The 24,437-nt window shown below is 39.6% G+C and overlaps 1 pseudogene; it reads right to left on the bottom strand.

Annotated features, from left to right (window-relative positions):
* Window positions 1-249: 249 nt before the first annotated feature.
* On the bottom strand, window positions 250-12,011 carry LOC115526943 (annotated as a pseudogene).
* Between the last annotated feature and the right edge of the window lie 12,426 nt (window positions 12,012-24,437).

Genomic DNA, 24,437 nt, shown 5'->3' with positions numbered 1-24,437 from the left:
CAGGAGAAATCATTTTTCCTCTTAGATTGTTGTTTTATGAACTGGCCCCCTCCCCAGAGGAAAAGGGGAGCCCGCTACAGATTGACGGGCTGCAGGCGTTTATTTGTGGGTTGTTTCGTTTTTGTTTTGGGGTTTGGGATGTCATAGTTTATCATAAGAGAGAGACATGGCGATTTTCACATGATGACAGAATTCAGAATTGTCTAGAAGGGGCAGCTTCATGTGATACCATGTCAATAGTGACTTACTTCAGTCTACATACTTTGCAAGAATGCCAACATCTCTAAATGAGAAATAATCCTGGTCATCTAGAACTACGTGCCTCCCTTTTCTGGAGAACTACCCCCAACTTCCATGCTGACTGGTGAAATCAGTCCACACTTTACTTTAGACCCGATCCAACAGCGACTACTGTTGCCTGCAATGTGTTTTCCTTAAGATTTTTCTGGAAGCACAGTGCCTCCTCTGTTTACAGTTTCGGCTGCACTCCTTTCAACTAAAACCCAGTCCGGGAGGGGAAGAAAGTTCCTGAACGCCCGTCCTGCCGGCAGTTTGTAGCCCGCTCTGGGGCACCGAGGACAGTAGGTGGCAGGTATAATAAGGCAACAAACCTACTTTTCAAGTTTGACTCAACAGCCGCAAGGTGAGTAGGTCTCCACACCCGCTCACAAGAATCTTAAAAGTTTCCTTTAAAAAAAACCTTTTTTTTAAAGTGTATCTATTTATTTTGAGAGAGTGAGGGAAAGAGAGCAGGGGAGAGGGGAAAAGGGACACAGAGAGAGAGAGAGAGAGAGAGAGAATCCCAAGCAGGCTCTGCATCCCATACAGGGCTCAAACCCCCGAACCGTGAGATCATGGCCTGAGCTGAAACCAAGAGTCAGAGGCTTAACCGACTGAGCCACCCAGATGCCCCAAGAAATCCTCAAAGTTTCTATAGAGAACTTACCTGGATTCAGTTAATGTACGCAGTCCCGGGGACTCAACGACACATTGCTCCGCAGGCTGTTCTCCCGGGCAGCCTCCACTGTGAGAAGGCAAGCAAAGTGCACGATCGGAGGACCGGGAAGGAGGTGAGAAGCCTCCGGGCGCTGGGTCCAGCCTGCGAGTCAACCAGAGGTCATGTCCTCTGGGTGACTGCCTCCAACACACATCTCAAGGCTCTAAAAGGTCAGAGATTGTGCATTTCAGGGACGGACTTTTGGAGAAATGTATTACTGTGCCATGAATCTCCCTCTTCCTCTCCTCCCCCATTCTCCCTCTCCCCAGGGGCACAGATGCACCTGCTTGCCCCCCAGTTCACGCCACCAGGGTGGCTTGGAGAGCATAACGCATATACCCTGCACTTTGGGAATCAGCAAGCTGGTTTCTGAGACCACCTGCAGAGCTAAAGATCCACGGATGCCCTGCACGGCTGCTTTCTAAGCTAAGAAAGAAGTGGGCTATGGGGGCCCGTGAGCCACAGTTGCTCGTCTTTCATCTGGAGGACTGCCTGGAAGAACGGAAGAGACCGGAGGCATCACCAAATAGCTTAGAGCTGCAGAGGTAAGTGAGCATCTGGAACAGGGACCGTGTGCGTCGTCCAAGGAGCCACAGATAGGCTCCTCCAAAGAATCCCACACGAGAGTCAGTTTTCAATGTAATCAAGTCCAGAAAACGCTGGCAATACGACAGAACAAGTAGTAAGCACTTGCTTCCCTTTGGTCCGCCGTGTCCCAGCTCAAGTGGAATAGAAACCAGAGTTCCAGAGCTCGGGGAGAAAGGGTAGGAGAGAGAGAGGGTGAGCCAACACTCCCTTTCCGAATGCAGGCTTCTGCTCTCAGGCTGCTTGGACGCAGGCTCACGTGGGGAAGGTGCAGAGACTTTCATTGCAAGTCAAGATGGAATCGCAGTAATTTCTCGGAGAAGTGGCGGGATTTTCCGGAGTGTTCTTCCGGACAGGGGAATAATTAGCTCCATGTGGCAGATTAACGAAAGCAGTAAGAAACAAAAATGGAGTTGTTTCAGCGACACCTTGCTTGTTCAATGCAATGGTTTTAGATAGGCTTAGGGCCGGAAGGAATGAGATGCCGGGTCACCCACTCCCTGCTCTTGGCCCACACTGTACGTGTAAATCCCCGGGGCAGGCCACACACATAGGGCATGTGCCTGCTGGGCTCTCTCAGCCTCCCCAGGCCACCAACCCTCTGCTCTGCCAAGGCCACTGACACCCATTGGGCACAATGCTTTATACTGGCTAATTTTATAGGAATCGGGTGATTTCTTAATGTGTGATTCTGTCCTTCTATGATTCATAACAAATTAAACAGTCATTCATACACACTCTCTTTATATTTAACCTCTGTGTAACTTTTCCTCTCTGAACTTCTCCCGTTGTGTCAAGTTGGGTGCTTTTATTTGCTGGTTCCTAAAGACTCCTCATATACAAAGATTATTAACTCTATTATGTAAGTTGTAAATATTTTCCTAAATTCACTGCTTTTGATGATTCTTTAGGCTGCATTTAAGAATGTAGAAGTGCTGAGATTTTACGTGGCTTCATTAATGATTCATTGCCACAATTTATGCCTTTGGTATCATATTTAGAAAGCCTTTCCCCACTGAAATATCATAAAAAATATTTATCTACATTTCCTTCAGATTTTATATTATTGTGTAGTACATCTAAATTCTTTTGTAATTTTTTAACATTTTTATTCATTTTTGAGAGCCAGAGAGAGGCAGAGTGTGATTGGGGCAGGGGCAGAGAGAGAGGGAGACACAGAATCCGAAGCAGGCTCCAGGCTCCAGGCTCCAAGCTGTCAGCACAGAGCCCCGTGTGGACCTCGAACTCACAAATTGCGAGATCATGACCTGAGGCCCCAGTCAGAGGCGTAGCCGACTGAGCCACCCAGGCGCCCCTGTCCACACATCTGAAACAAGCCTTTATTGTGTTCTTCCAAAGTCTTGGTATTAAGATGCATTTTCATATGGAAATTTTTTTGTTATATACTTTCGCCTAGCTAGAATGAACCCTGCTTGGTATATCAGATTCACTAAGGTTTCATTTAGCATTGATGTACCACAGTGTATAAGTAAGTATGGTCAATAGCTGCCTTTTACTTTTTTTTTGGGGGGGGGTTGTTTGTTTGTCTTTAATGAGGGTAATTCTAGCCCATCCGATGCATTAGAAAAAATATCCTTGATACTCTGTATCAGATTAGATAGCCTAAGAATTGTCTATTCTTTAATGATTTGATAGAACTATAATCTGTGACTCCTTTAAGTGTGATACCTTTTTCACAAAGGGATCTATTCAGGTTTTCTAGTGCTTCTAGAGTTAATGTTAACCATTTATATTTCACAATGAAGTTTTCCATTTCATCCAGAAGTGTCCATAAAGCTAATGTGCATTATGAATCTCTCTGAGTACAACATAAAAGGGGTTTTAAATGGTTTTGATCAGGAACCCAGGAACCTTTTGTTGCTTAACTGATCTTTTTGTGAGACTATGGTTCTAAGTTTCACACTTTGGAAAATGCTAAGGCCATGTCTTAGAACATCCCCTTAAATTTGGCTTTAAATCCTTTCTTTACAAAGAATTGTATTACCTTTCTTATTCTAAATCTTGTATATTGCTTTTCCTCTATTTTATACAATTATTTTTACTCAGATGATTAGCTTTTGAATACGTGTGTTTGTTTTTGCTTTTCGAGCACCTTTAAGTTTTTTTTCTTTTTCTCCCCAATTAGTGGAAAAGAAATTGAAATCAGGAAGTCACTAGGAATTTGTTTCCAAAAATCCAATAGGCTCTAGCTTTAAGTATTTAAACTGAGTGAAAGAAAAGGAAAGGATGCTAGGAGAATGAACGGAAAGAATACGTAATGGTCAACGTCAAAAGGAGAGAGAAAGGAAAAAGCCAAAACTTGCAACAGGCAATGGGTGCAAACAACTTTTCAAAACGTTTTTCTAGTTTTATTGAGATATAACTGACATTCATCACTTTATGAGTCTCAGGAGTCCAGCATAAAGGTTTGACTTACATATGTGAAATGATCATCACAATAAGTATAGTTAATGTCCATCATCTTATACAGATAGAATACAAATAAATGGAAACAGGGGGGGAAAATGCTTTTCCTTGTAATGAGAACTCTTGGGATTTATTAACAACTTTCCTATATGTAATACAGTAAGGGTAATTATAGTCATCATGTTGTACATTACATCCCTAGTGTTTATTTACCTTTTACCTGGAAGTTATCATCGGGCCACCTTCTCTCCATTCCCTCTGCCTCTATTTCCCAGCCTCCGGTAACCACAAATCCGATCTCTTTTTCTATAAAGCTTTTTCTTCCTCTTAGATTTCCACGTATAACTGAGATCATGTAGTATTGTCTTTCTCTGTCCAAATTATTTCATTGAGCATAATGCCCTCAAGGTCCTCCAATCTTGTTGCAAATGGCATGATTTCCTCAGTGTTTATGGGTGAATAATATTATATTTAATATATATATATATGTATCTGATAAATCATATAAATCAGGACTCCTTTATTCATTCATCCATTGATGGACATTTAGGTTGTTTCCATGCCTTAACTATTGTAAATAATGCTGCTATGACCATGAGGGTGTAGGTATCTGTTTGAGTTAGTGTTTTTGTTTCCCTTGGTTACATTCCCAGAAGTGGAATTACTGGATCATACGATAGTTCTAGTTTTAAATTTTTGAAGATCATCCATACTGTTTTCCATAGTGGTTATACCAGTTTACCGTCCCAACAGCACACAAGGGCTCCTTTTTCTCTCCATCTACACCAACACTTGTTATCTCTTTTTGACAACAGCCATTGTAACAGGTGTGAGGTGATACCACACTGTGGTTTTGATTTGCATTTCCCTGATGACTGCTGAGCCTCTTTTCATGTACCTATTGGCCATTCATGAATCTTCTTTGGAAAAAGTTTATTCGGGTCGTTTGCCCATTTTTAAATAAGATTGTTTGTTTTGCTATTGAGTTGTGTGAGTTCTTTTTATATGTTATATATTAACCCCTTATCAGATATATAGTTTGCAAATATTTTCCCATTCTATAGGTTGTCTTTTAGCTTTGTTGGTAGTTGTTGTTGTTGTTGTTGTTGTTGTTGTTGTTGTTGTGTGTGTGTATGTGTGTGCAGAAGCTGTTTAGTTTGATGTGGTCCACCTGTTTTATTTTGTTGCTTGTGCTTTAAGTGTCAGATCAAAAAATCATTGCCAAGACCCACATCAAGGAAATTTTTCCCATATTTTCTTTTAGCAATTTCATGGTTTCAGGTATTACATTCAAGTCTTTAATCTATTGTGAGTTAATTTTTGTGAATGTGTAAGATAGAGATCTAGTTTTATTCTTCTACATATAAATATCCAATTTTCCCAGCATCATTTATTGAAGAAACTGCCTTTTCTCCATTGAATATTCTTGGTTCCTTTGTCAAATGTCAGTTGGCTGTATATACTTGCGTTTATTTCTGAGCTCTCATCTGTTCCATTGCTCTATTCTTCTGTTTCTATCCAGTATCACATTATTTTGATGACTATAGCTTTACAGTAGAGTTTGAAATAGAGAAGTGTGATGCCTCCTGCTTTGTCTTTCTTTCTTAGGATTTTTTTAGCTACTTGGTGTCTTTTGTGGCTCCATATAAATTTCAGGATTGTTATTTCTACTTCTATAAAAAATGCCATTGGAGTCTTCATAGGGATTGCATTGACTCTATAGATGGCTTATGCTGGTATTGATCTTTTAACAATATTATTTCTTCCAATCCATGAACATTGGGTACTTTTCCATTTATTTGTGCCTTCTTTGATTTCTTTTATCATTGTCTTATGGTTTTCAGAATAGAGATCTTTTACCTACTTGGTTAGATTAATTCCTAGTCTATTGTTTTTGATGTTATTGTAAATGGGATTGATTTTACTTTTATTTATTTATTTTTTGGATAATTCATTGTTAATGAATAGAATTTTTGTATGTTAATTTTGTATCCTGCAACTTTACTGAATTTGTTGGTTACATCTAACAGTTTTTTGGTTGAGTCTTTAGGATTTTCTATATAAAAAGCATGTTATCTGTAGATAGAGACAGCCGTATTTCTTCTTCAATACTAATGCCTTTGTAAATGTTTTTACTATGAAAGGATGTTGAATCTTGTCAGATTTTTTCTACATCTATTGAGATGATCATAGGTTAGTGTGGTATTATCACATTGATGAATTTGTGTATGTTGAATCATCCTTGCATTCCAGGCATAAATACCACTTGATCATGGTGAATGATCCTTTTAATGTGCTGCTGAATTCAGTCTGCAAATATTTAGTTGAGAATATTTGCATCTAACATCTGGAATATTGGCCTATAGGGTTTTGGTTTTGGTTTTTTTTTTGTTGTTTTTTTGTTTTGTTTTGTTTCGTTTTGTAGTAATGTCCTTTTCTGGCTTTGGTTTCCAAGTAATGTTGGCCTCCTTTACAAATATTAATTCCTGGGGTGCCTGGGTGGCTCGGTTGGTTAAGCGTCCAACTTCAGCTCAGGTCATGATCTCATGGTTCATGGGTTTGAGCCCCGCGTAGGGCTCTGTGAAGACAGCTCAGAGCCTGGAGCCTGCTTCCTATTCTGTGTCTCTCCCTCTCTCTGCCCCTCCCCTGCTTGCACTCTGTCTCTCAAAAATAAATAAACATTAAAAAATATTAATTCCCAAGTTGTCTGTAAAGACAGGTGCCATAGACAACTAGTTGGTAGATAAAATATTTTGAGTAGAAGAGGAATTCTTTTGTTCTTGTTGCCTCTTTCCATTTTATAAAATGGAAAGACTTGGTCCCATCTGTACATCTAGCTTGTTGGATAATAACACAAACAGGGATAAACATTGACTTAGAAACTCCATTTGGACTGAATTATAATTTTTTTCCATATTCCAAAGCATATGGACTGTGTGTACAAATGGCCCTTTGGGCTATGAGACCTATAACGAAATATCAAATATCTACATAGTAGGACCATTCAGGCATTTGGGACTCCAGGAATTAAATGTCCCAGTGAGGGGTTAATGTCGTGTTATTTGTCCTCCATCAGCTAGTTCTCCAAGCACATTATAGCGTCTCTGAATTTCAGTTTCCTCACCTCTAAAATGGACATTATAATATCTACTGAGCAGGGTTTGGGTGACAATTTGAATTAACAGGTTGGCCTCAGGACTCCTTTTCCCAGTAGTTATGGCCTTTTAAGACCCCTACAAAATTTTAAAAAGAGATCTTTGGGGCTTGCAGAATCCCAGGGGACCTCACCTCATGACATATCAAAGTACGCGAGTGTTTTAACCTGTAGTTACCTCTGAATCATGAAGCAAATCCTTGCAAAGATCTTGTGGTTTAAATCTTTCACTTTAACTCAGTGTGGCTGTATTATAACAAATGATACTTCATTGATTCCAAAATGGTTTGTTTTGCTCTGTTTTGTTTACATTTTCACATCTCTGTACTCAGAATGCTTCTTACTTAGATGTCTTACAAGTACGTCTGGAGTTGTTTTTCTTTCCCAGGAGTACAGAATTTAATGAAAGGTATGTTTTATAGACGAGGGCATCTTAGATTCAACAAAATACCGTAAGGTCTTCAGGCCTTTCAAATGAAACACCCCTCCCTGGGAAAATCCGCATGCCTTAATGAATGACTACAGTCATCAAAGAGGGAGGGAGTTTTGGTGATTGTCTTGTCCATAGGCCTCGCTGCCCTGTGACTCATCATCTCCAGTATACTCCAGCCATTCAAGATACTAGGTGCATATACACACAAGCGCATACAAAAGGTTTCAGTGCACAACTTTGGAAGATTACATACCCTAAAATAGAAATCTCGAACCTCACAGATAGCCTAGGTCCCTAGCAATGGGCCCATAAAAATGCAAAGCCCAGGGGACAGAACACTAAAGCAACAAATCAAAACAATACCAGTCATTATGCAAACACCAAGGCACATAATCTCATTGAGGAAACGATGCCAAATTCCTGGCTCAGAATTAAAAGCATAGAGTTTTTTGTTTTTGTTTTTGTTTTTAAGACAATGTTTTTAGAGCAGTTTTAGGTACACAGCAAAATTGAGAGGAACGTGAGGAGATTTCCCATATATCACCTGTCTCCACCAGTGCATAGTCTCCACTCTTTATTGTGCCCTCACCAGAGTGGTCCGTTTGTCACAACTGATGAGCCTACTTTGACGCATCATTATCACCATGAGTCCATAGGTTATATTAGGGTTGACTCTTGGTGTTGTGCATTGTAGCCGTTCAAACAAATGTATAATGGCATGTAACCAGTATACTACCAGTATACTGTAATAGAGTCTTGTCATTGTCCCCCAAACCCTCTGAAGGCACAGGTTTTCAAATGTGTCCAGACTGGGGACCCAGCTCCACTCCACGGTGAAGATGCATTCCCTTTAAGACCTCTCTAACACCCAGAACACGGTTGCTGGATAAACACACTCACTACCAGTAAGAGCTTACGGCATGAGTCAAGCAGGGATTAATTCTTCTGTTCTTTCCCGTGCTCTGCGCTGACACCCTGGAGCTTTTAGAAACCTTGATGAAAGAGGGAGGATGTGTTCCTGGAACACCACCTACCTTCCAGCCTAAGTCAGGAAGGAGAAGCCAGAGAGCAAGAAGGGCCCCACCCCCTCTGCCAAGGGAAAGCATCTTTGCCCTGTTATTTTGTGACCTAGGGATTGGGGAAGAAGTTTAAAGAAGATCCCCAAAGCACAGATGTTAACATAAAAGTAGACACGCAAACAGAGTTGGATTTCTGCTCATTGAGTCAAATCATCGACGAGACGAATAAAGAAATGACAGATTGACAGAGATGTTTACAACGGCACAACTAGCAAAATAGGTAGAGAAACGGGTACTTTCCGCACTGTTGATGGGAGTACACAGCCTATTCTAGAACAATCTGGCAGCGTGTAGTAAAGTGGGGCAACTTCATGGCCTGTGACCAACAGATCTCATTCCTAGAAATATATCTCAAAGAAATTCTCACACAATTCCACAATGGGGAGTATAAAGGCTAATGGGTTTAACAATGGGGGAGTTGAGGAAATGACTCGAAGGCGGGGGGGGGGGGGGGGGTGGGGTGGGGACAAGATACTTAAAAAGTGGATATTGTGAGATTTTGTAGGACAGTAAGAAAGACAACACTACAGGTACAGACTGCAACATGCTATGTTCTCACAAGCAGGGCTGACTTGACAGGTGTATCACAGATGCAACGCACAGGATCTAGAAGGTTCTCACACTGTTTACTGCTCTTCTGTCTGTGTCTTGAAATCCTCAATCATTTAAAAAAATTTTTTTAAGTTTTTTATTTATTTTTGAGAGAGAGAGAGGGAGTGAGCAGGGGAGGGATAGAGAGAGGGGGAGACACAGAATCCAAAGCAGCTTCCCGGCTCTGAGCTGTCAGCACAGAGCCCAAAGTGGGGCTCGAACCCATGAACTGTGAAATCATGACCTGAACCGAAGTTGGCGCTTAACCGACTGAGCCACCCGGGCACCCCAAAATCCTCAATCATTTAAAAAAAATTTTTTTTCAACGTTTATTTATTTTTGGGACAGAGAGAGACAGAGCATGAATGGGGGAGGGGCAGAGAGAGAGGGAGACACAGAATCGGAAACAGGCTCCAGGCTCTGAGCCATCAGCCCAGAGCCTGATGCGGGGCTCGAACTCACGCACCGCAAGATCGTGACCTGGCTGAAGTCGGACGCTTAACCGACTGCGCCACCCAGGCGCCCCAATCCTCAATCATTTTTAAACAAGGGGTCCTACGTTGTCATTCTGTACCTGTTCTCACATTCTAAGCAGCCAGTTCCGTTCATGAGTATAATGTAGAGAAAAGTGGGAAAAAGGATGAGCTTTATTGCAAAACACCATATGGAAAGGTTGTATGCTATCTACTTTACAACAGGGTGTTAAAAACCCTACAAGGTTAAAGTAGAAAGGAGGTCAAATGTGTGGGAGTGGGGATCCGAGACAAAGGTTAAAGTTAAACAAGAATAAACAAAACCACAAAAGGCCCTTATAGGGATGAATAACTTATTCCCTGTAAGTCTCCAAATGACAATGATTTGGTTTTCCTTGCATGAAGGAGACCCTGCAGAAAACCTTTAGTAAAATAGTTCGAGATCAACCAAGCTTGAACACTTCACCTTTCCACTTCTTCTTGCCTAAGAATATCTGATTTTCTAGCATAGAATAGATTCCAGTTGTTTATATATTGCCAACACATGAACCATCTTCCCAGTCGGTTTTGTTTTTCCGGACTCAAAATGGCATACTAGTAGAAAAAATTACTTTGTAAGTGGCATTGCCTATTACAACCATAGGGATATAAGAATGCCTGGGTGGCTCAGTCAGTTGAGTGTCTGACTCTTGATTTTGGCTCAGGTCATGATCCCAGGGTTGCAGAATCGAGCCCCACGTCGGGTTCTGTGCTGACAGCCGTGAAGCTTGCTTGGGATTCCCTCTCTCCCTCTCTATCTGCCCCTCCCCCATTCTCTCTCTCTCTGTCTCTCTCAAAATAAAGAAATAAAACTTTAGAAAAATAAAATAAAAACATAGGGCTATAAAACTTTTCTAATAAAGCAAATCAAAATACAAAACACTTTAATTAATATTTGTAATTTTATAATTTATAAATTTATAATTATATAATTATATAATTATAATTTAATTAATATTAATAATTAATTATAGTAACAGAAGCAAAACCAATCCCAACTACAATTTTAAATCAAATTGAGTCAAAAACTAATTATTAAAATTTTTTTTAACGTTTATTTATTTTTGAGAGAGAGAAAGAGACAGAGCATGAGCAGGGGAGGGCTGGAGAGAGAAGGGGGCCACAGAATCTGAAGCGGGCTCTAGGCTCCGAGCTGTCAGCACAGAGCCCAACACAGGGCTCGAACTCATGAACCGTGAGATCAAGACCTGAGCCAAAGTCAGATGCTTGACCAACTGAACCACCCAGGGGCCCCTGAGTCCAAGCCAGTTATTAATGGAAACAACCCAAAGAGACTTGAAGGTATTTAAATCATGCCACTAAGCCCTGACTGCCGAACTAAAATGCAAGTTCCGTTGCTGGTGCATTTGCAACTATCTCCCGTGCTCTGAGTGGCCAAGAACATGCCCGAACCAATGGTGAAAATTTAGGAGCTAACCCAGGAATACTCTCCCTCCTCTTCAGATGACTTTTAAGCTGCAAAATGTTAGTGTTTGCATCACTTGAAAGGTTTACTTGGTTTAATGTCATCAAATTAGATCTGCACCCCCATAATTGTGAAAACAGAAAGCAGGAGCCCGCGCAGGTCGAATATTCTGAAAATTCCCTGCAGGTTCCGTACCACCAACCCTCCACCCAGTGTGGACACAGGAGCTCTTCACTGGAAAAGAGGACTGTTCACTAGGAAGGAGACTGGTTGGAGGGAAGGAAGGCCCCTGGCTTTGCCTTTGGCTGACTGGAGATCTTGAATGAGACGCTGTGTTTCTAGGCTTCAGTTGAAAGAAGTACATACGTTTTCTGTGTTTCCAGCCAGTTCGGATATTCAGTTTACATAAGAAGGTAGAGCGAATTTAGGAAAACCAAAGCAGGAATTGGGAATGAACGGCACCACAAGCATCACAATTAATGATGCAGGGGGATTAGGCATGTTATGGAGATGTTTGTATGACTGGGTCACGGCAACCATCCTGGGGTGGAATTATTTCCCGGGTGGAGAATCCATGTTCTGCTGGGGAGCTTCCAATCGATCTGAGTCTTGAGGTGCAGAACCTAGGGACGGGCTTGGAGGAGTGGGGTTTTAATCCATTCACACTTTTTTTTTTCATCTCAGGCGAAGAACTCACCTAACGAGGTTGCCTGGGCGGCATCTGTCATATCTGAAGCCATGATTAATCTGCCTCGAGTTGAGAAATTTCTGGTTGCAACACCTTGTGGGCTGGCTGGGACAGAGCATGCTGTCCTGACAGCAGCCTCTAAGAGCTAGAATTAATCTGAAGCTCCCAGGACTTGAAGACAGCAGACACCCCCACACCCTCAGGGACTTCAGAGACCAGGTAATGACGAGTGATCTATTCGCGGGGACTGGTCACGGTATTTCAACGAGACACGGGAAATATTTGGAGGCACAGGAACTTTACACGTTGGTGAGGAATGTTGTATTTTGGTTCTACCACGTTGAGCAAGAGATAGAGAGAGTCTAATGTGACTATTCTGGACGGAGAAGATAGAATGCAGAGTTTTCTAAGACGTGTCATAGTGCGTTTCAGAAAGCTGTGGCACTGAGAGAGCAGACATTGCCCTATTTGAGTCTCCTCCAGGGGAAGTATCCTAAATCCACACCCAGGAAATGCAAATGGCAGGTTTTGTGGATTTAGGAGACCATTCTCTTGGATTGTGCATCTAAGGGGTTTGAGAAATGATGTTTGGATCACGTTTTAAGAACTTTTTGGAATTTTCAAAAGGCCCCCTATTATCGCGTTCCGTCGGCCTTGAGTATCTCTTCATCTGTGGGAAAATTTGGGCCAAGTGATTGGTTGGTGTTACTGTACCAAGTGACATTCCTGCTTATGGAACATTCTTCCAGTAGTTTGCAAGGACATGCCATTCTCCTTTTCTGCGGCTTTGTAATGAAGGGCTCTACTGGTGAGGTGTGAAAAAGTGGTTCCTACTAATGTGGCTACTATTGAAGAGTGACATGTTCCTCTAGCCCCATAAAGGAAGACCTGTGTGAAGGCCAGGGACGTGAGGATGGGCCAGCCTGGTGGACTCCTACCTCCCTGGGCGTTGGAAGATGGAATGATTGTCCTTTCCTTCTACGCGTCAAAGCCAAATGGTTATTTCCTTGCTTTTACAATGTACTTACCTTTTATCTTCTGTTTTCAGAAACACAAAAGTTGGTAGCAGACTTTCTTCACGTTTGGAAAAAAAGACACCTGTTTAAATATATAATCCCTTTAGCACACTAAAGACTTCAGAAATGTGATACCGTGTGGAACTCACTGCGAGTGGGGATAAGAATAGAGTGTCCAGGGGTCATTTTATTCTAATAGAACTGGTTTTAATGTTCCTTCACCTACCTATTTATTCTATGTCTCCTTTACTTCATACAAGAAACTGAGGGATCAATTATCTCCTCCACAGCTCCTCCTTTGTTATCTGATTGATTGATTTTTTATTTTTTATTTTTTATTTTGAAGCAACAGTCTTCCAGAGTTCAAGGGCTTGGCCCTCCACTTTGCAGAAGAGCCGTGAAAATATGGTGCCCTCTAGTGTTGGCCAATTTTTTTTCTTTTCTCCCTTGAGCATTTAATTCCCCATTTATCCTAAAAGTCTCCCCTGCTAGGGTTCCCCTGGGCTTGAAGCACAGAGCTACTGGCCTCTCAACCCTATTTGAAGATCCTTCCCAAGCTGCCAGAGTCCTTCTTCCTTTGGTACAAAGTGCTAAACCTCCAGATCTGAGATTTGCAGGCCTGAAAATCCTATTGTGTAATGACTTCATCCGTTCACTTGTTAATAGTCTCCTCCCCCTTCCAGATTTCTTCTCTCACTCTGTGGGTGGTGGAATTTAGAAAACAGAGAACCAAATTAGATCCCAATTCTGATTAACTTGGCTGCTAACAGTTGTGCAACCTTGTGAGTCAGGCTTCTTTGGTGAGAGAGGAGAATATCAGAGCTTTGTGAAGGACGCTGAGGTGAGGACAAGACAGAATTTGAATTTTCGTAAACAGCCCAATTGGTTTTTGATGGATTATGTTGGATAAAAAGGGAAAAAGTGGCAAACACCAAAGCGTCTTAATCGACAGGCGAGAGTCTTACGGCCAGCAAAGTCCCTGATGCCACTGCCCCAGAGCCTGTGATCAGCAAAAAGTGAGGTGGGGTCTGGGGGCTGCTGAGATGGTTATTACAAAATTGAAATACTCAAACTTGTGGATTTGCCCCATAAGAAGATTTCTAGGGCGTTTACTCAATAGTCATTAGGTTTAAAAGTTTATTTACTTATTTTTTGAGAGAGAGATAGAGCACAAGCAGGGGAGGGGCACAGAGAGGGAGAGAGAGGATCCCAAGCAGGCTCCACACTGTCAGTGCAGAGCCCAATGCAGGGCTCGAACTCACAAACCGTGAGATCGCGACTGAGCCGTAATCAAGAGTTGGATGTTCAACCGACTGAGCCATCCAGGTACCCCAGTAGTCATTGGGCTTAAATTTACACCTAATCATTATTTAAATATTTAAGTTTACACCTAATTATTTCTAAAAGTCTTAAGTGCATTTTCATTACAAGAGTAATTCAAGCTGATAAAGTCATTAAGGAAAATATACAACCAATGCATAGCAAAAGAGAGAAAATTTTCATTTCTAGTGTCCAAATATAATCATTAGCATTTTAGAGTAATCCTTCCAGTCTTTTTGAAGATCATACTTTTTTGGCTTATTTATTTAAGATATTTTACAAGTAGAATTGTAGTTAGATCTTTAAGTTGCTTAAAATAGTTTTTGACTCCATGGTCCCAGACAAACTGTGCAAAACTCCATAAATATGAACAAACTTTTAGGCCAACATATAATTTTTTTATCGTAATTTTAAACAACTGCAAGGGAGGCACTTGAAATTTAAATCGTTTTCATTTTGCGATGATCAAGTTGCATTTTCTTTTAAATTTCTATTTATGTTTTATTTATTTTTGAGAGAGAGAGAGCACAAGCCGGGGAGAGGGAGACACAGAATCCAAAGACAGGTTCCAGGCTCTGAGCTAGCTGTCAGCACAGAGCCCGATGCAGGACTCAAAGTTACAAACAGTAAGATCATGACCTGAGCCAAAGTCAGACACTCAATCGACTGAGCCACCCAGGTGCCCCAAGTTTCATTTTCTTATAATTTTTCAGGGATTTCATTGTAATTTTTATTAGTATATAATTGGTCAAAGGATTGTAAATAGATTAAAACTTTAATGAATAATTGTTAAGCATTAAAACCAAATTTTATTAGCAATGAATCTCTTAATGACATGAATGGAATTTTCTAATTCATACACCCAGTGATGATTATTCATTGACAGATGAAACAAAACTCAGCATCAGTTATTTTCCATTTATTATTCAACCGTGTCGAAAAAACCATGTTTATACAACGCATTGAAAAACTGTGTTTATATAATGCTATTCAATTCTTTTAATTCTTTCTGCAGCTGTGTGTCAAAAATCACATAGTGATAGATCCAGAAAAGTTATTTTTAATCATCTACCCCCTAACAACTCAAGTAGATTCTTTCCTAGTTTTTTGAAAGCAAAGAAGTAAAACCTAACACATTTGCAGAGGTGAATTGCCCTTGGGAAAGGAACTGCTTCTTTATCAACAATATCTTTGCCAACACCAATGTCAATGTGATCAAGTGTTCCTGCATACCCTACATCCTACTAAGATTTAGAAGAGGGGAGAGGCAGACCTGCCTTTTGTAGAGTTAGAACAGGAGAACCAGATTGAAGCTAGAAACTCTCAGGTCATATCAATGTTAGGAGAAATCTAGAATCTGATTTCTTAAAAACTACTTATGTGTCTGTGTATTTCTTGGAAAATCATTGCCTATTCTGGAATGAAGACCACTGGCATATATGATTCTTCCTCCCGACAATTTTTCCCCACTTGATGTGATATCCTAAGTGTGCCTATATGTTATGATATAGTTTTCAGAAACATTTTAAGGGCTTTGATATGGAAATTGGGGTTCAGAGACAGCCAGGAAAGAATTCTTGAGACGTCTTTGGTGCAACAAGGTGGGTTTATGAAAGCACAGGGACAGGACCCGTGGGCAGAAGGAGCTGCACGGGGGTCGTGAGGAGTGAATGATTATATGCCTTTAAGTTGGCAGGGGGTCAGGGACAGCATAAGTCTCTAAGGAACTTGGAAGCAAGGTTTCCAGGACCTTGGGGGACTAGCTGTTGTTAGGGGTCATTTAGTGCTGTCTAGTAAAACCTTAGTCATGAGACCCTTCAGATGTGTATCAGGGGGCCATACGCTTGGAGGATGATTGCTAACATGTATTTGGAGAGTAGAGATAAAGGAAGTTTCCAAAGGAATTTTCATATGTTACAGTAGACTTACAGGATCCTGGGGCATCGGGCTAAGACTGCCTTTTGACCGTAGCAAAGTGTCAACATCAAGGCAGCTGAGCTCCTTAGTGGACAGTCACTCTCCCTTGTCTCAAAGACTTGTCAGTGGGCTGTAAGTTGTAAGGAAATTTATTTGTTTTCTTTTGCCTTTGTTTCCCACATTAGCTCTATCTACGGTCATTAAATAATTATCTAGTATATTTAATAAACGCATTATATTTTATTTGAGCACCTCTTTACGATTGAACATGTTTTTAAGTTTTATTTCAAATGAGGAGTGAAAGCAGCTTTGTACAAAAAGATTCCCCCCACCCCATCTTAAAAGTGAAAAATGTATTTCCTCTTTTTTTTTTTTTTTTTGAGAGAGAGAGAGAGCGCACGCATGCGTGTGCATAAGCAGGGGAGGGGCAGAGAGAAGGGGAGAGAGAGAAACTTAAGCAGGCTCCACGCCCAGCACCAGGGCTCAATCTCACGACCCTTGAGTTCAGACACTGAGCCAAAATCAAGAAAAGAACGCTAATCCACTGAGCCTCCCAGGCATCCTGCAAAATGTATTCTATTAGTATCCATCTATTGAGTAGAACCTCTGGGACATAAGACATGAATAGTCTTAAGAGGGTGTTGTAAAGATAGCAATGTTGTTTACCAAATGAGTTGCACTAATTTATGCTGAAACCAGTAATCATTGAGAACACCTGCTTTGCAACATAGTTTCCAGTTTCTTTTCACTCGAGTTATAATTATGCTCAATAAAAATGCACAAATCTTCAGGATGCAGTTTGGTGAGCCTTGACAAGATACAGAGCACTGCTATCACCCAGAAATTTTCTCTTGTACCTTTCCAGCCAATGCCACCGCCAGACGCTGCCGTTTTTTCGGTTCCAATACATTCATTTTACCTGTTTCTTTTCTTTTCTTTTTCCCTAAGATTTTACTTTTGCGTGCTCTCTACACCCAGCACCGGGCTCGAACTCACCACCTCGAGATCAAGAGTCGCACACGCCACCCGACTGAGCCAGCCAGGCACTCCTCATTTTACCTGCTCTTGATCTTCGTAGAAAAAGAATTATCAAGTAAGCATTCCTTCCCGTTTCGCTTCTTTCACTGAGCAACATGTTTGTGAGGTTTACCTCTGTTACATGTGCCCGTGAGTTCCACTGTGTTCATAGAACACAATTGCGTATCCCTTCTATTAATTGATGGACGTTTGGGCTACCTTCAGTAATTTGCTATTCTGAATAAAGTTTCAAGGAACAAGACGAAGACAAGTCTTTGCATAGACCTATATTTTCTTTTATTTTGAGCAACTACCTAAAAATAGGACGGTAGTCCTATAGGGTTTTAGGAAATTGCCTGAGTTTTAAGTTTGTTTATTTATTTATTTATTTATTTATTTATTTATTTATTTATTTAGAGCAGGAGAGGGACAGAGAGAGATGGAGAGAGAGTCCCAAGTGGAGACATTGCCTAAGTTTTTGACAGTTGTAATGTTATAAACTCCCAACGACAATGTATGAAAGATCTGATGGCTCCTCCTCTCCAACATTTGCTTTTGTTGGTCTCTTTAATGTTAACCAATCTAACAGGTGTTTAGCAGTCGATCACGAGGGTTTTATTCTGCATTTTTCTGATGATAAACAATGTTGAGCATCTTTTCACCGGTTTATTGGCCCTTCCTGTGCCCTCTGTTGTGAAGTGACTCTCCAAGTGTTTGGCTCATTTTAAATTTAATTGTATGTCTTAACACACTCCAGTTCCATCCACGCTGAGGGGAAAGGGGGTGACGGCCATTGAGGAGGGCACCTGTTGGGATGAGCACTGGGTGTTGTATGGAAACCAATTCGATAATAAATTTCATATAAAAAAAAGAAGTTATTTTAAAAAATGTATGTCTTATTATTACTTATATGTTGAAAGCTCCTAGTCATACGTACTTTACTAGATATTGGTTGAAATATTTTCATATCTGTGATTTGCCTTTTTATTTTCTTAATGGCGTTGTTGACGACCACAAGTTTTTTTTTTTTATTTTATAAAGCCTCTTTTATACCTTTATACCTTTATAAAGGTATAAAGATATAAATATTGTATAAATATATTTTTTCTATACCTTTATAAAGATATAAAGATATAAATATTGTATAAATATATTTTTTCTTTTATAGTTGTCGATCCCAAATTTGTAAAAATATTATCTTCTATCTTCTTCTAAGAGCTTTTACAGTTTAGTTTTTGCTTTTAGATTTGCAACACACCTCAAGTGTGCTTTTATGCCTTGTTGAAGAAGTACATCAAGTTTTTTCTTTTTTCAAAATTGATATCCAGTTGTGCCAGCGAAATTGCTAGTGATTTCCCAGTAATTAGCCAGTAACTACTGAAAAAAATGTTTCTTTTCTCATTGTTTGGCACTAGAACCTATGTCAAAAGTGATTAGATTACATACAGTTTGGTCTATTTCTGTACTTTATTCTTGTGATGCATCATTTCCAATCCTTATGCCAATACCACATTGTCTTGATTACAGTAGCTCTGTTGAAATCTGAAAATTGTGTAATGTCAGCCCTCCAGCCTCACTATTCTTTTTAAATACCTTAGGCTACTGTAGGGACTTTGTATTTCTATAGGAATTTTAAAATCAACCTGTCATTTTTTAATAAAGAGTCTGCTGGGATTTTCCTTGGAACTTAATCAATATAGAGTTCAATTTGGGAACTTCCAGCTTAACAATATGGTGTCTTTTATGTATAAAGTAGACAATACCTCTCGTTTGTTTACGTTTCCTTAAGTTTTGTGATTTTCTTTCTTTTTTTTTTAATTTTTTTTTAACATTTATTTATTTTTGAGACAGAGAGAGACAGAGCATGAACGGGGGAGGGGCAGAGAGAGAGGGAGACACAGAATCGGAAGCAGGCTCCAGGCTCCGAGCCATCAGCCCAGAGCCCGACACGGGGCTCGAACTCACGGACCGCGACGCGAGATCGTGACCCGGGCTGAAGTCAGACGCTTAACCCACTGAGCCACCCAGGCGCCCCAAGTTTTGTGATTTTCAACGTGAAGATCCTGCTGGTCTCTTGTTCAGATTGTCTCGTATTACTTTTGTGTTTTATACCAATCATCTCATATTTTAAAACTTCTGTTTCCTAAGCATCTTTGGTTAGCATAAGGTAAACAATTGCTTGTTTTTATACTACCTGACGTCCCGATGCTTTTCTGCTTTTCCTCATTAGATCTAGCAATTTTTGTTCAGATTAGTTAAGATTTTCTAAATGTGCTCTTATGTCACCTGCAGCTGAATACGGTTTCACTTCTACTTTCCCAGTTTTATGCTTTCGTGTTTCGTTTTCCCTTTTTCTTTTTGCTTTATTTTATTCCATACCACCTGCAGCTCCCTGCTGAATAGAAGGGAGAGGAGCAGGTATCCTGTCTTTTGTCCCATTTTTAAAGGGCAAGTATTCAGTATTTTACTGTTGATCATAATTACAGCTGGAGAATCTTTCGCACGACTCCTTCGACTTACTGAGGAATTTCTATTTATACTTCACTGGGAACTTTCGGTTAGGAAGAGGAATTGAGTTTTGTCAAATATATTTTCTAGTTTTGAAACTCATCTTTCATTTGCTAATTTGATTAATTTCTGTAGTCTTCTAACAGTCCTGGCTACCAGAAGATTCAGAACAATGTATCAGGAAGGAAAGTATCCCAACCGAGCTCCCTCAGTTAAAGTCACATCTTCTTTTGCCACTTTTTCAACATAAGAAATGGACCATACAGTTCAGTAGTATTTTCAGCTAAAAGAGCTAGAACCAGCAATGACAATAACAACTAAGGAAGCAAGTAATTTGCAGCTACCTGCTTCCGTTCTCACGTTTGGTCGGCAAATCCAGGCTGTGGACCTACCATGTGCCACAGATTAATGGCCCGAGTTCCCATAAATGGTGGACAGCTAAAGTGCTTGCCATAAACACATTACCGCTTCCTCAGAATAATTCCTGATTTTTCCAGACTCCGCTCTGTGAGTCATTTGAGCCGAAGTTTGCATTCTTCTATGAACCACAGCACCTGTTCGGTCTAATGACGGCCTCTGTGGGGATCTAAACCTGATTTATCTGGGCAGTTTCCACTTTCACTTCTGTTCATTTGCCTCAGAGAGCATGATCCTCTGTAGAAGCCCTTTGACACCAAAAAGCGAATGCTATTCTTCCCGCTACAGAGGGAAGGACGGCGGAAGGGACAAAGAATGATGTAGAAGGAAAAAGGAGGAAGAGAGGGAAGGAGGGAGAGATTGAGAGACAGAGGGAAACCTTCGAATGGTGCACAACAAACATCAGTAATTTCTCCTTGTCTTGAATAAAGTAGTTTATCCCAGTTTTTACCAAAGGGTCAGAAATGAGGAAGCGGCCAGATGAACAGCCGCTTTTTTTTTTTTTTTTACCAACTTCTTTTGAATGAGATTTTTAGCTTATGACTTTGTATATTGAATTACTGAAAAGTCCATGAACATGATCATGCTGGTGGTCATGAAAAGACGTGAAATGATTGAAGGAACGCTCGAGCACACACAAGAGAGTGAGTGTAGAGGAGGGATTGACTGTAGTATCTTGAATCAGATGACCTCCACGTAAATCTCAGTGCCAGCAATTACGGCCTGTGTGAATTTAGCGAACGAACCAGCCTCTCTGTGCCTCAGTTTCTCCTTCTGCCAAACAAATGAAAAGGAGATAATAATACTAGGACCTACGAATAAAGTTGTTCCGTGGCTGAAATACGTTAATTCCTATCAACCACTTTCTAAAAGCTCCTGGCTCAAGGTTATTTTCAAAAATTATTGTTATACAGGACACATACTGAAAATGGTAGCTATTATTGTTATATATATATATATATGTATATATATATGTATATATATACATATATATATACATATATATGTATATATATATATATATATATGTATATATATGTATATATATACATATATATATACATATATATGTATATATATATATAATTTATATATATACATATATATACATACATGTATATATATACATACATGTATGTATACATATATATACATACATACATGTATGTACATATATATATATACATACATACATGTATACATATATATATACATATATATATATATAATTTAAGTTAAATTTTAGTTAGGTGACCTATAGTGTAGTAATGAGTTCAGGAGTAGAATTCAGTGATTCATCACTTACATACAACACCCAGTGCTCATCCCAAGTGTCCTCTTTTTTTTTTTTATTAATTTTTTAATGTTTATTTATTTTTGAGAAAGAGAGACAGAGACAGAGACAGAGCATGAATGGGGGAAAAACTGAGAGAGAGGGAGACACAGAATCGGAAGCAGGCTCCAGGCTCTGAGCTGTCAGCACAGAGGTCGGAGGGAGGCTTGAACTCACGAGCCTTGAGATCACGACCTGAGCTGAAGTCAGACACTTACTGACTGAGCCACCCAGGTGTCCCAATTGTTTAAATGTCTGGTAGAATTACCCTAGAAAGCCATCTGGCCCAGGACTCTTGTTTTTGCGAGATTTTTGATTGCTGATTCAATTTCTTTGCTGGCTATGGGCCTGTTCAAATTTTCCATTTCTTCCCGTTTAAGTTTTGGTAGTTTGTGAGTTTCTAGGAATTTGTCCATTTCTTCCAGATTGTCCAGTTTGTTGACATATAATTTTTCATAGTATTTTCTTATAATTGTTTGTATTTCTGTGATGTTGGTTGTGATCTCTTTCTTTCACTCATGATTTTATCTGTTTGGGTCCTTTCTCTTTTCTTTTTGATAAATCTGGCTAGGGGTTTATGATTTTTCTTTATTCTTTGAAAGAACCAGCTATTAGTTTGTTGATCTATTCTACTGTGTTTTTGGTTTCTATATCATTTATTTCAGCTCTGATCTTTATTCTATCCCTGCTTCTGTTGGTTTCAGGCTTTATTTGCTGTTACTTTTCTAGTTCCTTTAGGTTGTGTATTTGGGACCTTTCTTGCTTCTTGAGGTAGGCCAGAATTGCAATGCACTCTTCTCTTAGGACTGCCTTTGTTGCTGCATCCCAAAGGGTTCGGACCATCATATTTTCATTTGCTTCCATGTATTTTTTTTATATTTATTTTTTAATTTCCCGGTTAACCCATTCATTCTTCAGTAGGATGTTCTTTAACCTCCATGTATTTGAGGGCTTTCCAAATTTTTTTCGTAGGGTTGACTTCAAGTTTCATGGTGTTGTGATCTGAAAATATGTATGGTATGATCTCAATCTTTTTGTACTTGTTGAGGGTTGATTCATGATCCAGTATGTGGTCTATTCTGGAGGAAGTTCCATGTACACTTGAAAAGAATGTGTATTCTGCTGCTTTAGGATGAAATTTGCCGAATAGATCTGTTCAGTCCATCCAGTCAAAGCCATTTTTCAGCGCATCATTCAAAGCCATTGTTTCCTTGTTGATTTTCTGCTTAGATGATCTGTCCATTGTTGTAAGTGGGCTGTTAAAGTCCCCTACAATTGTATTATTAACAATGAGTTTCTTTATATTTGTTATTAATTGATTTCTATATTTGGGTGTTTCAAGTTGGGGGCATAAATATTTACAACTGTTAGACCTCAATGGATGGACCCCTTAATTATGATATAATGCCCTTCTTCATCTCATATTACAGTCTTTGTTTAAAATCTAATTTGTGTGTTACAAGTATGGCTATTCTGGCTTTCTTTTGATGCCAATTAGCATGATAGATTGTTCTCTATCTTTCAATCTGAAGGTGTCTTTAGGTGGAAAATGAGTCTCTTGTAGGCAGCATATAGGTGGATCTTGGGTTGTTGTTGTTGTTGTTGCTGTTTTTATCCATTCTGATACCCTGTGTCTTTTGACTGGAGCATTTATTCTATTTACATTCATAGTGATTACTGAAAGATATGAATTTAGTGCCATTGCATTACCTGTAGAGTTGGTGTTTCTGGTGATGTTCTCTGGTCCTTTCTAGTCTTCGTTGCTTTTGGTATTTTTTTTTTTCTCCACTTACAGAGTCCCCCTTAAAATTTCTCACAGGGCTGGCTTAGTGGTCATGAACTTTCATTTTTGCCTGGGAAACTCTTTATCTCTCCTTCTATTCCGAATGACAGCCTTACTGGATTTAAAAAAAAAAAAAAATGGGCTGAATATTTTTCCTATTCAGCATGTTGAATATATCCTGCCACTCACTTCTGGCCTGCCAAGTTTCTGTGGATAGGTCTGCTGTGAACCTGATCTGTCCTCCCTTGGAGGTTAAGGACTTTTTTCCCTTGCTGCTTTCAGGATTCTCTCCTTGTCTTTGTGTTTTGTGAATTTGACTGTGATATGTCTTGGCAATGGTTGACTTTTGTTGAATCCTGAATTTTGTTGAATTTCATGGGAGTTCTCTGTGCTTTTTGAATTTTGATGTCTTTGTCCTTCCCCACATTAGGAAAGTTTTCAGCTATAATGTGTTCACATAACCTTCTGCCCCTTTTTCTCTCTTTTCATCTTCTGGGACTCTTATGATACAAATGTTATTATGTTTTAATAAGTTTCTGAGTTCCCTATGTCTGCCTTCATGATCCATAATTTTTGTTTTTCTCTTCTTTTCACCTTCATTATTTTCCATAATTTTATCTGCTCTGTCATTCATTCGCTCCTCTGCCTCATCCATTCTTGCTGTCATTGCACTCATTCAGGTTTGCATCTTGGCCATAGCATTTCTAATTTTGGCCTGACTAGATTTTAGTTCTATTATCTCTGAAGAAACAGATTCTCTGATATTTTCTATGCTTTTTTCAAGCCCAGCTAGAATCCTTATAATCATTTTTTTTTAATTCGACTTCAGACATCTCACTTATATTTGCACTGATTAAACCCCTAACCATGAGTTCTACTTCCTGTTCTTTCTTTTAGGGCGAATTTTTCCATCTTGTTATTCTTTCCAGAAAAGAAAAAGAAGAAAGAAAAAACAAAAAGCAAAGAAAGACAAAAAAAAAAAAAAGGCAAAAAATCCTAGGTGTGTTTTGGTTTGCTTGTTAAAAAAAAAAAATCTAGTTCCAAAAATTAAAATAAAATAAAAATAAGAAAACAAAAAAATAATAAATAATATAAAATATATACAAATAAAAATAGTAGAAAAATAAGAAAATAAAACAATAAAACAATAAAGAATAAAAGTAAACAGGAAGCTAGATCTTATTTCCCTTAGAGGTGTAGCTTGGTAGCAGTCTGTCCTCAGTAGACTTGGTGG

The sequence above is a fragment of the Lynx canadensis genome, chromosome D2 (genome assembly GCF_007474595.2).
Source record: "Lynx canadensis isolate LIC74 chromosome D2, mLynCan4.pri.v2, whole genome shotgun sequence".
Taxonomy (NCBI): domain Eukaryota; kingdom Metazoa; phylum Chordata; class Mammalia; order Carnivora; family Felidae; genus Lynx; species Lynx canadensis.
The sequence above is the reverse complement of the archived record's forward strand: the minus strand, read 5'-3'. Positions and strand labels throughout refer to the sequence as shown.